Source organism: Macaca thibetana, chromosome 5 (assembly GCF_024542745.1).
Source record: "Macaca thibetana thibetana isolate TM-01 chromosome 5, ASM2454274v1, whole genome shotgun sequence".
Classification (NCBI taxonomy): Eukaryota; Metazoa; Chordata; class Mammalia; order Primates; family Cercopithecidae; genus Macaca; species Macaca thibetana.
Window position 1 is genome coordinate 153,899,994 of NC_065582.1, and position 12,664 is coordinate 153,912,657.

Here is a 12,664-nt window from a genome sequence, read left to right on the forward strand (position 1 = left end):
TATCTCCAAGCTGTATAGCTTTTAACGAATTTTTTAAGTCACTCTAAAGAGAGACAGAATGAGAGAGAGAAAGAGAGACAATTTCCCTTCTGAACCATGCAAAAATGTGGCCTTGAAGTCAGATGATTTTAGTTTAAAAATAAAAATTTGAGATACAATGGACAGTTAACAGGAAATATAACTCTTCATCCAGTCATATAGAAAATATGTTTACATTTTTGGCCTTAGGATGTTTTTGCTTTCTGTTTTCATTAAACATATGTCTAAAGGCTATATTAAAACTTTGCATGGTTTTATCTTATATGCATAACTAAGGGAAAGCCTACAGTAGCCACTAAAAAAAGGGTAATGTTGAAATTATTTTGACATTGCAGTGATCTGCTTCATATTGTAAGTATAGACATAACTTGGTATATCTAATAAATATACTGTTATAACCCACATGCCCATATTGCTATTAAAAATTTGAAATTTTTATTTTCCACACAAATTTCAAGTGAGCTTATTTATAGTTTAACTTGTAAGACACCAAAAAAAAAAAAATAAATAAATAAATAAAATAAAAAGACACCCAAAAGTGCATGTTTCAGTTTTGAAAGATCTTTAAAATAAATTATGATGGTGCATGGGGCAACATTCAGTCATCAGAGAATATTTCTTATAAAATACAATGAGTTAATTTATAGACAAGATTTAAAAAGACACATTTTGCTTCCAAAATATTATTTCCAAGTATAATCTTTGAAAATTGAATACTGAGAGTAAATGCTCACATTTATAAGAAACATTTAAATTTAGTGTCAGTCTGCCTTTACATTTCTATTCAAACCAACAAAATGAATTGAGGTCATTTCCTTTCAAAAAGTGTGAAAACTCAAAACATTAATTTACTGTCTTATTTATTCTTTTAGTTCAAGATTACTAAAAATGACCCTTTGCATTCATTAAAACTGGTTACTTAAATAAGCACTGCAATTAAATTCTGACCACTGAATGTCAGTTACTTGTAGATTAGGAATACATTTATTTTGATCACTAAGGAAACTGATTTTGTATGTCTGTTCAAACACAGTGAGATCTCAGCATTTGTAGCATTCGGATCAGATGAGAGCTAAAATACATTCCTCAAGTACATTTCTTTTTATATTTTTTTTTCCCTAGCTTTGAGTATTATGGGTTTTGTTTTTTTTTTTTTTTTTTTTTTGGTGTGTTGTTTTATTCATTTATTTTTATTTATTATTATTATTTTTTTGAGGCGGAGTCTCACTCTGTTGCCCAGACTGGAGTTCAGTGGCGCAATCTTGGCTCACCAAGACCTTGGCCTTCCGAGTTCAAGCGATTCTCTTGCCTCAGCCTCCCAAGTAGCTGAGACTACAGGCGTGCACCACTGTGCCTGACTAATTTTTGTATTTTCAGTTGATACAGGGGTTCACCGTGTTGTCTAGGCTGGTCTTGAACCCCTGACCTCATTATCCTTCTGTTCAGCCTCCCAAAGTCCTGGGATCACAGGTATGAGCCACTGCACTGGCCTTATGTTCTATTTGTGGGCCAGGTGTTTTAATGTATTTTCATATATATGACTGTTATGGTACTCTAAGCATAAATTAAAACATAATAACATTTCTTGTCATTTATTTACAACAACTCTGTGACAATGCTTTACTCTCTTGGAGATAACAACGATATTAAGGAGATGCTTCATTTATGGTTTAATAGAATTTTTTGAAACTACCTCTAGAATTATCTTTAATAAGTTGTTACTTCCATGCAACAGTTACAGATTGAATATTTTTAATGCAGTTTTTCAAAGAATCAAAATATGATTTCTTAGAGCTAATTATTCCCAGAAAATGCCTTAGTATGTGTTTTGAAAGTTGTATTAAACAGAGGACAAAGCACAATTTATTTTCTCCATTATAAATTGTTCACTTTATAAAAGATTTATATTCAGGGAGTTCTAGAAGATTTTTGTAAAAGCATGGAAGAAAATAACAAAGGGTAAAATGGAAAATGATTCATGGAAATGGAGAAGAAAACAAACTAATTCACTTGAGGAATTATATTTAAATTTAGAATTATTTCACTGATAAATTGCTACTTTTAAATTCTGTAGACCAGCATATATTAGCTAAAATGTCTTTTAGTTTTCTCCACAAATATTATATTTGGTATTTTTTTTTTTTACAAGTAACTAAAAAATCCAGAGTCAAGATAACTAGGCGATAATGGTATTTATTATCTCACAGAATAAAAAGTTATGCTGGTGAATTTATATCCAAATAATGTCACTAGAAACTCATGTTCTTTCCATCGTTTTATCCTCCCAACCTCAGCAGGTCTGTTAGTTCACCTCTTGGCATTCAAATTGCTGCAGCAGCTCCAAGCACTACAACCATGTGCACTGTTGTTTAGAGGCCAAAAATAGAAACACTCTTTCTTTTTGTCTCAAAAAGCTCATTAATAACTAAAATACATTTGCTAGAAACACAGAAAATTTATCCAATGCCTCGTGGATCATAATTGCATTGCATTCACTATCTAATTTAATCATTTGAAAGGGAGATTCAAATTATCATTATTGTTTTACGTTAATTAAGATTCACTTTTAATGGCTGGTGCTGGGGACAATGTATTTTCTGAGGAATGTAAACAATTATGAACACATAAAAATATCAAGAGGCAATTAACAAGGGAGAAGGGGAATTGCCTTTTGATCAGTAACACCCATCTACAGCCATGCAATTGTTAAACATGCAATTAATAAAAAATAACAATAAAAATAAATCAAAGTAACTCAAAAGTATAATTTTTTTTAAGTCCAGCTGTTACATGAGATAATCATTTCACCAGGGCATATCCTAATAATCAAATCGCATTTCCAGCTTTAGTTCATGTTATATTTTTGAAGCATGATGACTATAAACTTATGTTCAAATGACAACATTTTTTCTTCCTAATCAGAGCTATTTAAAGAGATCAATTGTTTTGTGACGTGTAGGTCAAAAGTACTTCTAATCTTAGGAGAACTTCTTAAAGAATTACTTGAAGCATTCAGAAAGAAAAGAAAAAGGAAGAAAAGAAAGGAAAAGAGAAAAGAAAAGATGAGAGAAAGAGAAAAGAGAAAGAGAAAGGAAAAAAAAAAGAAAGAAAAAGAAAGAAAGAAAGAAAGAAAGAAAGAAAGAAAGAAAGAAAGAAAGAAAGAAAGAAAGAAAGAAAGAAAGAGAAAGAAAGAGAAAGAAAGAAAGAAGGAAAGAAGGAAAGAAAGAAAGAAAGAGAAAGGAAGGAAGGAAGGAAGGAAGGAAGGAAGGAAGGAAGGAAGGAAGGAAGGAAGGAAGGAAGGAAGGAAGGAAGGAAGGAAGGAGAAAGAAAGAAAAGAGAAAGAAAGAAAAAGAGAAAGAAGGAAGGAAGGAAGGAAATAAGGAAAAGGAGAGAAGGAGAAGGAACTAGAATATTTTTCTTTCTATAGCAGAGAACTTCTTTATTTAGTTTGCTTTCATTTCATTGTTTCATTTCATCTTATTTCATTCCACTCCTTTTGTTTCCATGCCCTCTTTAACTCGCCTTTCTTCTCCACTCTTTTCATTTGTAAATGTGTTTGTGTCCATGGCATATACAAAGTGCTGTGCTAGACCTGTTATAGGGGAAGGAACACTGTATGGGTAAAGTTCTTAGAGAACAGAGGCTGGTGCAGTGGCTCATGCCTGTAATCCCAGTGTTTTGAAAGGCTGAGGTAAAAGGATTGCTTGAGGCCAAGAGTTTGAAACCATCCTGGGCAGCATAGAAAGACCTCAATCTCCACAATCTTTTTTTTTTTTTTTTTTTTTTAAATAGCCAGGCATGAGGTGCCTATAGTCCTAGCTAGTTGGGGGGATCACTTGAGCCCAGGAGTTGAAGGCTTCAGTGAGCTGTGATCGTGTCACTGCACTTCGACCAGAGTGACCGAGTGAGACCCTGTCTCTGGAAAACAAAAGTAAAAAGTTCTTCGAGGATAATATCAACCTCAAGAATCTTCCTATCTCCAAGACAAAGGTAGATATGTAAGGATCCATACAAAATTCAAGGCAGAACATCGTAAAAGTAGGAGAGAGAAACTTTATGAGTAGAAAATAGGTAAATACTGAATTAATAAAGAAACATTTGGCTTGGACAATAGTCTACCTACTATGTTTTATCTTTAGCACCGGAACAATACTTAGCTAATAAAAAATGATAATGATAATAAATAATGATAACTTTAGGTATAGAAGATAATTATTTCAGTAATTTATTCAATTTATGTGCTAAACATTGTGTGTGTATTACCTAATTTAATCCCACAATTGCTTGAATTAGTTGGTATTTTTCATATTTTACAGGGGAGTAAATTTATAGTTCAAAGTATAGAACACCTTGCCAAGAATTACAGGACTGGCATCTCCAGAAATTATTACAAAGCTGATATTCTTATCAATTAGACTTTTCTGAAACCCATGGTTGGTATTCAATTCATAATTTGCAATTAAAATTAACTATGAATTTTGTGATAGGCAAAAATTCTTGATGTGGCAGGAAACTGAAAAAAATATATTAAGCTTACTTCTGTTTTTACATAGGGACTGTATGTTATTTAAATCTGTTTGGGAAGTGTTATATAGCCTGACACAAAGGAACTTTACTTCCAAGAACACTATAGTTGTTTATCTTCTCAACTGCCTGGTATGCAATATTTTTCTTTAGTAATTTCCTACCATAGTAAAAGTGATTTTTGTTGTTGAAGGTCACTGACTTGAAGAAACCTGATTTTTATTTACAGGAAGAAATCTAAGACTACTCAAAGCCTAACAATTGCTCAATGCAAAACACAGTTCTGAGGATTGTTTATAGCAGAGTAAATAAAGCTCTTACAATGGAAAGCATGATTTACAAGTTTCAGCAATTAATTTACAATGTAAGGTTGAAAGTTACATATATTCCATGCATAGTTGAGACATCTTGGGGCTATGTTACAAAACTAGAGTGGATACCAAAATGTGTTAGTGTAACAAGTAATGATAGTAAAACAGTTTTGAACAATAACTCTTGAAAAACGTGGCCCGGACTATTATTATGAAGGGCAAAGTGTAAAACAAAGTCTTTGAATGTATCCTGAAATAACTTTGCTGCTCTCAAACCATAGATCTTTTTCAAGGTTACGATTTGGTATGGAAATTGTTAATGTGAAATAATTATCATTATAATAATTAACTGATAATATGAGCAAGTCGCCAACTAAATATAATGTATAATTATTTCCTTTACTTCTCACAATACTCTTGTAAAATAACTAGGTATGTTTTTCTCATTTTGAGATATTTTAAAAAGTAAACCTTAGAAAGAATGAATTTTGTCAAAACAAGATTATAATTTGTGGAACAGGAGTCAGAGCCCAAGTCTGTAGAACCAGAAGACCTTAGAATCTACCCATCTTTAGTTTCTTTCTTTATGAAAAATGGGATTTCTCGAATTCTCTTCAGATTTACTCAGGAGTTCTTGTTTTCTATGAGAGATGTAAACCAAAATTAGAATTCTAAGACCCCAGCTGACTGCATGGACTTCTCCTCTTGGCCAAAGGCATTCCAAAGAAACCTGAAAACTCATTCAGGCCATAGTGAGAAGTGGGGGTTGAACATGTTTCCTCATACTCCCTTCCTTTGGAATTCAGGCACAACTGACCAGAATTAACATAAAAACAAAGATCTTAAGACTGACAGACTCTTTGTAGCAATAAGATACTAAATTCCATCATAAATCTAGTAGAGCATCACACGATAGCAGGCCCTGAAGGATATAAAAGTATTTTATCTTAAAATACATTTATTTGAAATATTTTATTTCTTTGTCCTTTCTTATTTTTATCTTTTATTTTAAGTTCATGGGTACATGTGTAGGATGTGCACATTTGTTACACAGGTGAACGTGTGCCATGGTGGTTTACTGCACAGATTAGCCCATCACCCAGTATTAAGTCCAGCATTCATTAGCTATTCTTTGCAATGCTCCCTCAAAAGACACACAGGTGCCCAGATGCCCAGTGTGTGTTCTTCCCTCCCGTGTCCATGTATTCTCATCATTCAGCTCACTTACAAGTAAGAACACGCAGTGTTTGGTTTTTCTGTTCCTGCGTTAGTTTGCTGAGAATAATGGTTTCCAGCTCCATCCATGTCCCTGCAAATTGCAAAGAACATAATCTCATTCCTTTTTATGGATTCATAATATTCCATGTTGTGTTTGTACCACATTTTCTTTATCCAGTCTATCACTGATGAGCATTTAGACTGATTCCATGACTTTGCTATTGTAAATAGGGCTGCAATGAACATCCATGTACATGTTTCTTTATAATAGAATGTATCTTTATATTTCTTTGGGTATATACCTAGTAATGAGATTGCTGGGTCAAATGGTGTTTCTGCCTCTAGGTCTTTGAAGAATTACCACTGTCTCCCACAATGGTTGAACTAATTTATACTACTACCAACAGTGTAAAAGTGTTCCATTTTGTACACAACCTTGCCAGCATCTACTGGTTTTTAACTTTTTAATAATAGCCATCCTGACTGGTGTAGGATGGTATCTCATTATGGTTTTGATTTGTATTTCTCTCATGATCAGTAATGTTCAGTACTGTTGAGATTTTTTTTTCGTATGTTTGAGATTTTTTTTTTCATATATTTGTTGGCCACATGTGTGTTTTCTTTCTTTCTTTCTTTCTTTCCTTTTTTTTTTTTTTTTTTTTTTTTGAAACAGAGTATTGCTCTATCACCAGGCTGGATTAAACTGGTGCATTCTTGCCCCACTGCAACCTCTGCCTCCTGGGTTCAAGAGATTCTCCTGCCTCAGCCACATGAGTAGCTGGGATTATAGGCTCACACCACCACACCCAGCTAAGTTTTGTATTTTTAGTAGAGATCGGGTTTCACCGTGTTGGCCAGGATTGTCTCTATCTCTTGACCTCATGATCTGCCTGCTTTGGCCTCCCAAAGTGTTGGGATTACAGGCATGAGCCACTGCACCCAGTCTGTCTTGTTTTTAGAAGTGTCTGTTCATAACCTTTCACCACTTTTTAACAGGATTATTGTTTTCTTGTAAGTTTAACTTCCTTGTAGAATCTGGATATTAGACCTTTGTCAGATGGATAGATTGCAAAAATTTTCTCCCATTCTATGGGTTATCTGTTCACTCTAGTGACAGTTTCTTTTGCTGTGCAGAAGCTCTTTAGTTTAATTAGATCCCGTTTGTCAGTTTTGGCTTTTGTTGCAACTGCTTGTGGCATTTTAATCATAAAATCTTTGCCCACGCCCATGTCCTGAATGGTATCATCTAGATCTATTTCTAGGGTTTTTACAGTTTTGGGTTTTACATTTAAGTCTTTAATCCATCTTGAGTTAATTTTTGTATACTGGATAAGGAAGGAATCCAGTTTCAATTTCCTGCATATATCTGGCCAGTTCTCCCAGCACAATTTATTAAATAGGGAATCTTTTCCCCATTGTTCATTTTTGTCAGGTTTGTCGAAGATCAGATAGTTGTAGGTGTGCAGTCTCATTTCTGAGTTCTCTATTCTGTTTCATTGGTCTATGTGACTGTTCTTGCACCAGTACCATGCTGTTTGGGTTACTGTATCCTTGTAGTATGATTTGAAGTCAGGTAGCATCATGCCTCCAACTTTGTTCTTTTTGCTTAGGATTTTCTTGGCTATCCATGCTCCATTTTGTTTCCATATTAATTTTAAAATGGTTTTTTTCTAATTATGTGTATAATGTGTGTGGTAGTTTAACAGGAATAGCATTGAATCTATAAATTACTTTGGCCTGTATGGTCATTTTCACGATATTGAGTCTTTCTATTCATGAGCATGGATTTTTCTTTTTGTTTGTATCCTCTCTGATTGCTTTGAGCAGTGGTTTGTAGTCCTCCTTAAAGAGGTTCTTCACTTATATCGTTAGTTGTATTCCTAGGTATTTTGCTGTTTTTGTAGCTATTGTGAATGGAAGTTCATTCATGATTTGTCTCTTGGCATGCTTTTTGGTGTATAGGAATGCTAACAATTTTTTGCACATTGATTTTATATTCTGAGACTAATGAAATTGCATATCAGCTTAAAAATCTTTTGGGCTGAGACAATGGTGTTTTCTAGATATAGAATCATGTCATCTGCAAACAAAGATAATTTTACTTGCTCACTTCCTATTTGGATACGCTTTACCTCTTTCTCTTGCCTGATTGCCCTAGTCAGAACTTCCAATACTATTTTAAATAAGACTGGTGAGAGAGGGCATCCTTGTCTTGTGCCGGTTTTCAAGGGGAATATTTCCAACTTTTGCTCATTCAGTGTGTTACTGGCTGTGGATTTATCGTATACAGCTCTTATTATTTTGAGATATGTTCCTTCAATACCTAGTTTATTTAGAGTTTTAAATGTAAAGAGATGCCAAATTTTATCAAAGATATTTTCTCTATCGAAGTAATAATGTGTTTTTGTCTTTAGTTCTGTTTATGTAATAAATCACATTTATTGATTTGCATATGTTAAACCAACCTTGCATCCCAGGGATAAAGCCAACTTGATCGTTGTGAATAAGTTTTTTGATGTGCTGCCGGATTCGGATTGCCAGTATTTTATAGAAGATTTTTGCATTGATGTTCATCAAGAATATTGGCCTGAAGTTTTTTGGTTGTTGTTGTATCTCTGGCAGGTTTTGGTATCAGAATGATGCTGGCCTCATAGAATGTGTAAGCAGGGAATCTCTCCTCTTCAATTTATTGGAATAGTTTCAGTAGAAATGGTACAGCTCTTCTTTGTACCTCTGATAGAATTCTGCTATGAATCTGTCTGGTCCAGGGCTTTTTTTTTTTTTGGTTGATAGGCTATTTATTACTGCCTCAATTTCAGAACACATTCTTAGTCTATTCAGAGATTCAGTTTCTTTCTGGTTTGATTTTGGGAGATTGTGTGTGTCCAGGAGTTTATCCATTTATTCTAGATGTTATAGTTTATATGCATAGAGATGTTTAAAGTATTATCTGATGGTTGTTTGTATTTCTGTGGGGTCAGTGGTAATATTCCCCTTATTATTTCTGATCGTATTTATTTCATTCTTTTTTTTTTTTTTTTTTTTTTCTTCATTAATCTAGCTAGCAGCCTATCTATTTTACTATGTTTTTTCAAAAAATTTGCTTCTGGATTCATTGATTTTTTTGAAGGGTTTTTCAGGTCTCTATCTCCTTCAGTTTGGCTCTGATCTTGGTTATTTCTTGTCTTCTGCTAGCTTTAAAGTTTGATTGTTCTTGCTTCTCTGGTTCTTTTAGTTGAGATGTTCACTTGAAATCTTTATGGCTTTGTGATTTGGACATTTAGTGCTATAAATTTCCTTCTTAACACTGCTTTAGCTGCATCACAAAGATTCTGATACATTATCTTTTTGTTCTCATTAGTTTCAAAGAACTTCTTAATTTCTGCCTTAATTTCATTATTTTCCCAAGAGTCATTCAGGAGCAGGTTGTTCAATTTCCATGTAGTTGTGTGGTTTTGAGTGAATTTCTTAATCTTGAGTTTTATTTTATTTTATTTTACTGTTAAACTTTAAGTTCTGGGATACATGAGCAGAACATGGAGGTTTGTTACATAGGTATACACATGCCATGGTGGTTTGCTGCACCCATCAACCTGTCATCTACATTAGGTAGAGACTTAGACTCCCACACGGTAAGAGTGGGAGACACTACTTGTTTTTGTAGTGACTGATAACAATTTTTCTTTTCCATATTTAGTTCTTCCTTCAGGAGTTCTTGCAAGGCAGGCAGTCCTGGTGGTGACAAATTCCCTCAGAATTTGCTTGGCTGAAAAGGATCTTATTTCTCCTTCACTTATGAAGCTTACTTTGGCCAGATTCTGGGTTGGAAGTTATTTTCTTTTAGTATGTTCAGTATTGGCCCCCAGTCTCTCCTGGCTTGTATAATTTTTGCGGAGAGGTCTGCTGTTCGTCTGATGGGTTTCCCTTTGTAGATCACCTGGCCTTTCTCTCTGGGTGCCCTTAACTTTTTTTTCTCTCATTTTGATCCTGGAGAATCTGATGATTATGTATGTCTTGGGGTTGATATTCTCATGGAGTATCTTACTGGGGTTTTCTAGATTTTCTGAATTTGAATGTTGGCCTGTCTTGCTAGGTTGGGGAAGTTCTCCTGGATGATATCCTGAAGTATGTTTCCCATCTTGGTTCCATTATCCCCATTTGTTTCAGCTATCCAAATCTATCATAGGTTCAATCTCTTTAGATAATCCCATAATTCTTGGAGATTTTGTTCATTCCTTTTCATTCTTTTTCTCTATTCTTGTCTGCCTCTCTTATTTCAGAAAGATAGTCTTCAAGCTCTGAGATTATTTCCTTCACTTGGTCTATTATGCTGTGAATACTTGTGATTGCATTGTGAATTTCTCATGTTTTGTTTTTCACCTCCATCAGGTTGGTTATATTCTTCTCTAAACTGACTATTCTGGCTATCAGCTCCTCTATTGTTTTATCATGATTCTTAGCTTCTTTGCATTCTCCCTTAGGTTAGTGAAACTCGTTATTACCCACCTTCTGAAGCCTATTTATATCAATTAGCCATCTCTGCCTCAGGCCAGTTCTGTGCCCTTACTGGTGAGGTGTTTTTGTTGTTGGAAGGATAAGAAACATTCTGACTTTTTGAGTTTTCAGAGATTTTACGTTGATTTATTCTCATCTTTGTGGGCTTATCTACCTTTTATCTTTGAGGTTTCTGACCTTTGAGTGGAGTTTTTGGGGGGTCTTTTGTTGTGGCTGTTGTTGTTTTCTGTTTGTTTTTCTTTTAACAGTCAGACCACTCTACTGTAGGACTGCTGTGGTTTGCTGGAGTCTGCTACAGTCCCCAGTCACCTTGGCCTCTACTGCACCTGGTATTATCACCAGGGAAGTCCACAAAAACGACAAAGAGGGCAGCCAGCTCCACTACTCTGGAATATCCAGCCTGACACCAGCTCACAGGCACCTGCAGGAGGTGGTTGGAACCCAAGCTGGGAGATCTCACCTACTTAGAAGGGATGGGATCAGGGACCCACCGAAAGCAGGAATCTGACTGCTTCTTGGTAGAACAGTTGTGTTGCACTGGGAAGGACCCTTTTTCTTCCCATCTGTCTGTAGTCTCCACAGCTGGCAGGCGGGAAGGACTGAGTCTATGGACTCTCAGAGATGGCAGCTGCCCTCCTTTCAGGAGCTCCCTGCCAGGGAGAGATCAGAGCTTTGTCCCAGAACCAAGGTTCCCTATGGTGAGGAGGAGAGGTTTGGGGCCCTGGTTAAAGCAGCAGTCTGGCCATGATCTAACAAGGCAGCTGTGCTGCTGTGGTGCCCTCTCCTGGTGTAGATCATCTGCACTCTCCACAGCCAGCAGGCTGGAACAGCTGAGTCCCCTGAACCACAGAGATGGCAGCCACCCCTCTTCCAAGGAACTTGGTCCCATCTCAGGTGGACTTCAGCCTACTGTCACTGGCTGGCTGAGATTCCAAGCCAGTGGGTTCCTACCCCTGAGGTGCCATGGAAATGGGGCCCGCAGAATGATGCTGCTTGGTTCCCTAGATTCAGCTCCCTTCCTAGGAATATACACAAATGGGTTTTCTGCCACGGCAGGGATCTGGGGGCCAGAATATGTAAAACTCCTGGGTCTCTGCATGCCTCGGTGGCTGCTGCCCTGCTGAGACTCCACACAGCTCCATGCATCAGAACCATGGCCCTGGATGTGAGAGCTCACAAGGGGATCTCGTGATCCTTGGGTTGCAAAGATCCATGGCAGAAGTGTGGCCGGCTTCCCACACAGGGTCACACAATCACTCACCACCTCCCCTGGCTGTGGGTGGGGGGTTCCCTAGGTTCCACGCCATTCCTGGGTGGACCATCACCCCCACCACTGCTGCTTCTCCTTGATCTTCATGGATCAAGCAGCTTGCCTATTTAGTCCCAATGCAAGAACCTGATACTTTAGTTGAAGGTGCTGAATTCACTCTGACATATTTTGGAATTACCCTGCACAGCTGTCTCTTTTACAGGATTTTTTTTTTGCTTTTTGTTGAGTATTTTTTATTTTTTTACTTACTAGTTTGTTTGTTTGTTTTGCTTTTTTTTGTTGTTGTGGTTCTAAATTCTGGCACCTTTTAAAGGTTTGAATAGGAAATATTTGCCCTCGAGTGCTTCTAAAGGTGGCCACCTGTGGCCATCTACATAATAAGATATTTGATGTTCACAATGCTTATCTTAATTCAGACACTCCATTCTATTATTTTCAGGTGTTTAGATAATAACTCTTTCATTCAATTACCAATTAAGAAATCTTTGAATCTGTCTATGATCTGGAAGCCCCCGGCTTCAAGTTGTGCCACCTTTCTGGACCAAATATATAACTTACATGCATTGTCTTATGTCTCCCTGAAACATAAAACCAAGCTATAACCCAACTACCGTAAGCATGTGTTCTCAGGACCTCTTGAGGCTGTTTCATGGGTCATAGTTCCCACATTTTGCTCAGCACAAATCTCTTCAAATATTTTACAGAGTTTGACTTTTTTTCAACAGAGAAGAGAAGGCATGTGGTGATAGGACCAGCAAAACTGGCATCACCCCCACTTATCTAAATG